Source organism: Scyliorhinus torazame, chromosome 15 (assembly GCF_047496885.1).
Source record: "Scyliorhinus torazame isolate Kashiwa2021f chromosome 15, sScyTor2.1, whole genome shotgun sequence".
NCBI classification, from domain to species: Eukaryota; Metazoa; Chordata; class Chondrichthyes; order Carcharhiniformes; family Scyliorhinidae; genus Scyliorhinus; species Scyliorhinus torazame.
In genome coordinates this window covers 198,028,287-198,034,044 of record NC_092721.1, presented here as the reverse complement: position 1 = coordinate 198,034,044, position 5,758 = coordinate 198,028,287, and positions in this window count along the sequence as shown.

The window sequence follows — 5,758 nt, the reverse complement described above, 5'->3', positions numbered from 1 at the left end:
CAACTCTGCATAACTTGAAGTCTGAAAAGATCAGCGAAGGTCGAGCCATTCCAAAACACCGGACCTCGGCAACTCCTGATAAAACTAACTCGTCATAACCCAGGGCCGTAGGAATTTAAAACAAGATAAGTTCAGGAAGAAACAAGTCTATTCCGACCTTTCAATGTTCCCTCCAAGGACTAAATAATGGTATGAGTGATATGACCAAACATGGTCTGGTCTATGCTTCCGTTTGTATTTCCGATCAAACTCCTGACTATACTGTTGTCACATAATCTTGATAATGATAATGTATAAATATTGAGCTAATTCTCCGCAAAAGCACGGAACGTGTGAAAGACTCAGCAGTTTTGTTGACTGCTCTCTGACTTCAAGTTTCAGCCATTACTACATGCAGTTGTTTTCGAAAATAAAGCTTGTTATTCTGTCTTAACGAGTGTGTTGAATCTTTCTACTACAGAAGCGGGAAAATATTGACTTTGACATGTGTGCTGGGAAATAGCCAGGACTATACTTTAAGAATTCAGCTGTGGCTCAGTTAGTTGCACCCTCTAGTCAAAAGGTTCAAGTCCCACGACAGGACTGGAACACAATAATAATAATCTTTATTAGTGTCACATGTAGGCTTACATTAACACTGCAATGAAGTTACTGTGAAAATCCCCTAGTCGCCACACTCCGGCGCCCGTTCGGCTACACAGATGGAGAATTCAGAATGGCCAAATTACCTAACAAGCATGTCTTTCGGGACTTGTGGGAGGAAAGCGGAGCATCCGGAGGAAACCCACACAGACACGGGGAGAACATGCAGACTCCACATGCTCAAGCGAGAATCGAACCTGGGACCCTGGTGCTGTGAAGGAACAGTGCTAACCACTGTGCTACCATGCCGGTATCAAGCTTCACACTCCAGTACAATACTGAGGGAGTGCTGGACTGTTGAGACATTTTCTTTTGGATGAGATGGGAGCAAGGCCTTATCTGCTCTCTTGCATAGATCATAAGACAAGGCATTGTTTTAAAAAGTGGAGAAGCTCTCCCGGCTGGGAAAACAGAAAATGCGAGATGAACTCCGCAGGTCTGGCAGCATCGGTGGAGAGAGAAACAGTTAATGTTTCGAGTCCATGGGCGAAATTCCCTGCCGTTCCCTGGCGGCGGGATTCTCTGTTCTCTGTTCACACTCGTGACGCACCCCCCGCCCGGGGGTCTTCCGGCAGCATGAGGCGGCTTCATTGAGAACTCCCATTGACAGCGGTGGAACATAGAACATAGAACATAGAAAATACAGCACAGAACAGGCCCTTCGGCCCACGATGTTGTGCCGAACCTTTGTCCTAGATTAATCATAGATTATCATTGAATTTACAGTGCAGAAGGAGGCCATTCGGCCCTTTGAGTCTGCACCAGCTCTTGGAAAGAGCACCCTACCCAAACTCAACACCTCCACCCAACACCAAGGGCAATTTGGACATTAAGGGCAATTTATCATTGGCCAATTCACCTAACCCGCACATCTTTGGACTGTGGGAGGAAACCGGAGCACCCGGAGGAAACCCACGCAGACACGGGGAGGACGTGCAGACTCCGCACAGACAATGACCCAAGCCGGAATCGAACCTGGGACCATGGATCTGTGAAGCAATTGTGCTATCCACAATGCTACCGTGCTGCCCTTAAGAACAAATAAATCTACACTATATAATTTTCCCGTAATCCATGTACCTATCCAACAGCTGCTTGAAGGTCCCTAATGTTTCCGACTCAACTACTTCCACAGGCAGTGCATTCCATGCCCCCACTACTCTCTGGGTAAAGAACCTACCTCTGATATCCCTCCTATATCTTCCACCTTTCACCTTAAATTTACGTCCCCTTGTAATGGTGTGTTCCACCTGGGGAAAAAGTCTCTGACTGTCTACTCTATCTATTCCCCTGATCATCTTATAAACCTCTATCAAGTCGCCCCTCATCCTTCTCCGCTCTAATGAGAAAAGGCCTAGCACCCTCAACCTTTCCTCGTAAGACCTACTCTCCATTCCAGGCAACATCCTGGTAAATCTTCTTTGCACCTTTTCCAGAGCTTCCACATCCTTCCTAAAATGAGGCGACCAGAACTGTACACAGTACTCCAAATGTGGCCTTACCAAAGTTTTGTACAGCTGCATCATCACCTCACGGCTCTTAAATTCAATCCCTCTGTTAATGAACGCGAGCACACCATAGGCCTTCTTCACAGCTCTATCCACTTGAGTGGCAACTTTCAAAGATGTATGAACATAGACCCCAAGGTCTCTCTGCTCCTCCACAATGCCAAGAACTCTACCGTTAACCCTGTATTCCGCATTCATATTTGTCCTTCCAAAATGGACAACCTCACACTTTTCAGGGTTAAACTCCATCTGCCACTTCTCAGCCCAGCTCTGCATCCTATCTATGTCTCTTTGCAGCCGACAACAGCCCTCCTTACTATCCACAACTCCACCAATCTTCGTATCGTCTGCAAATTTACTGACCCACCCTTCAACTCCCTCATCCAAGTCATTAATGAAAATCACAAACAGCAGAGGACCCAGAACTGATCCCTGCGGTACACCACTGGTAACGGGGATCCAGGCTGAATATTTGCCATCCACCACCACTCTCTGACTTCTATCGGTTAGCCAGTTCGTTATCCAACTGGCCAAATTTCCCACTATCCCATGCCTCCTTACTTTGTGCAGAAGCCTACCATGGGGAACTTTATCAAATGCCTTACTAAAATCCATGTACACTACATCCACTGCTTTACCTTCATCCACATGCTTGGTCACCTCCTCAAAGAATTCAATAAGATTTGTAAGGCAAGACCTACCCCTCACAAATCCGTGCTGACTATCCCGAATCAAGCAGTGTCTTTCCAGATGCTCAGAAATCCTATCCTTCAGTACCCTTTCCATTACTTTGCCTACCACCGAAGTAAGACAACGGCTCTGCAATTTCATCTCTTGCTTCCCATAGAATCCTTGGATATATCCCGTCAGGCCTGGGGGACTTGTCTATCCTCAAGTTTTTCAAAATGCCCAACACATCTTCCTTCCTAACAAGTCTTTCCTCGAGCTTACCAATCTGTTTCACACTGTCCTCTCCAACAATATCGCCCCTCTCATTTGTAAATACAGAAGAAAAGTACTCATTCAAGACCTCTCCTATCTCTTCGGACTCAATACACAATCTCCCGCTACTATCCTTGATCGGACCTACCCTCGCTCTAGTCATTCTCATATTTCTCACATATGTGTAAAAGGCCTTGGGGTTTTCCTTGATCCTACCCGCCAAAGATTGTTCATGCCCTCTCTTAGCTCTCCTAATCCCCTTCTTCAGTTCCCTCCTGGCTATCTTATATCCCTCCAATGCCCTGTCTGAACCTTGTTTCTTCAGCCTTACATAAGTCACCTTTTTTCTCTTAACAAGACATTCAACCTCTCTTGTCAACCATGGTTCCCTCACTCGACCATCTCTTCCCTGCCTGACAGGGACATACATATCAAGGACACGTAGCACCTGTTCCTTGAACAAGTTCCACATTTCACTTGTGTCCTTCCCTGCCAGCCTATGTTCCCAACTTATGCACTTCAATTCTTGTCTGACAACATCGTATTTACCCTTCCCCCAATTGTAAACCTTGCCCTGTTGCACGTACCTATCCCTCTCCATTACTAAAGTGAAAGTCACAGAATTGTGGTCACTATCTCCAAAATGCTCCCCCACTAACAAATCTATCACTTGCCCTGGCTCATTACCCAGTACTAAATCCAATATTGCCCCTCCTCTGGTCGGACAATCTACATACTGCGTTAGAAAAGCTTCCTGGACACACTGCACAAACACCACCCCATCCAAACTATTTGATCTAAAGAGTTTCCACTCAATATTTGGGAAGTTAAAGTCGCCCATGACTACTACCCTATGACTTCTGCACCTTTCCAAAATCTGTTTCCCAATCTGTTCCTCCACATCTCTGCTACTATTGGGGGGCCTATAGAAAACTCCTAACAAGGTGACTGCTCCTTTCCTATTTCTGACTTCAACCCATACTACCTCAATAGGGTGATACTCCTCGAACTGCCTTTCTGCAGCTGTTATACTATCTCTAATAAATAATGCCACCCCCCCCCACCTCTTTTACCACCCTCCCTAATCTTATTGAAACATCTATAACCAGGGACCTCCAACAACCATTTCTGCCCCTCTTCTATCCAAGTTTCCGTGATGGCCACCACATCGTAGTCCCAAGTACCGATCCATGCCTTAAGTTCACCCACCTTATTCCTGATGCTTCTTGCGTTGAAGTATACACACTTCAACCCATCTCCGTGCCTGCAAATACTCTCCTTTGTCAGTGTTCCCTTCCCCACTGCCTCATTACATGCTTTGGCGTCCTGAATATCGGCTACCTTAGTTGCTGGACTACAAATCCGGTTCCCATTCCCCTGCCAAATTAGTTTAAACCCTCCCGAAGAGTACTAGCAAACCTCCCTCCCAGGATATTGGTGCCCCTCTGGTTCAGATGCAACCCGTCCTGCTTGTACAGGTCCCACCTTCCCCAGAATGCGCTCCAATTATCCAAATACCTGAAGCCCTCCCTCCTACACCATTCCTGCAGCCACGTGTTCAACTGCACTCTCTCCCTATTCCTAGCCTCGCTATCACGTGGCACCGGCAACAAACCAGAGATGACAACTCTGTCTGTCCTGGCTTTCAACTTCCAGCCTAACTCCCTAAACTTGTTTATTACCTCCACACCCCTTTTCCTACCTATGTCGTTGGTACCAATGTGCACCACGACTTCTGGCTGCTCACCCTCCCCCTTAAGGATCCTGAAGACACGATCCGAGACATCCCTGGCCCTGGCACCCGGGAGGCAACATACCTTCCGGGAGTCTCGCTCGCGACCACAGAATCTCCTATCTATTCCCCTAACCATTGAATCTCCTACAACTATTGCTTTTCTATTCTCCCCCCTTCCCTTCTGAGCCCCAGAGCCAGACTCAGTGCCAGAGACCTGGCCGCTAGGGCCTTCCCCCGGTAGGTCATCCCCCCCAACAGCATCCAAAATGGTATACTTGTTTTGAAGGGGAACGGCCACGAGGGATCCCTGCACTGTCTGCCTGTTTGTTTTTTTCCCCCTGACTGTAACCCAGCTATTCTTGTCCTGTACCTTGGGTGTGGTTACCTCCCTGTAACTCTTCTCAATCACCCCCTCTGCCTCCCGGATGATCCGAAGTTCATCCAGCTTCAGCTCCAGTTCCCTAACACGGTCTTTGAGGAGCTGAAGTTGGGTGCACTTCCCGCAGGTATAGTCAGTGGGGACACCGGTGGTATCCCTCACCACCCACATCCTACAGGAGGAGCATGTAACTGGCCTAGCCTCCATCCCCTCTTACCTGACAGAATATAGCTGCTGTGTGGACTAACTAGATCTCCGCCCTCCGACTCTGCTCCCAGTCAGCTACACTTCCTGTAAACTCCTGGCTCTCTTCTCACTCTTTGCGGAAATGTCGGAAACAAAATGAAAGGAGCACCTTACTCCCTCCTCACCTAACTCCCTCGGTCACCAAACTCTCACTATCGCACTCAAAAAGCACCAAATTCAGCACTCCCTCGGTCACCAAACTCTCACTATCGCACTCAAAACGCACCAAATTCAGCACTCCCTCGGTCACCAAACTCTCACTATCGCACTCAAAAAGCACCAAATTCAGCACTCAGTGCAAAAACT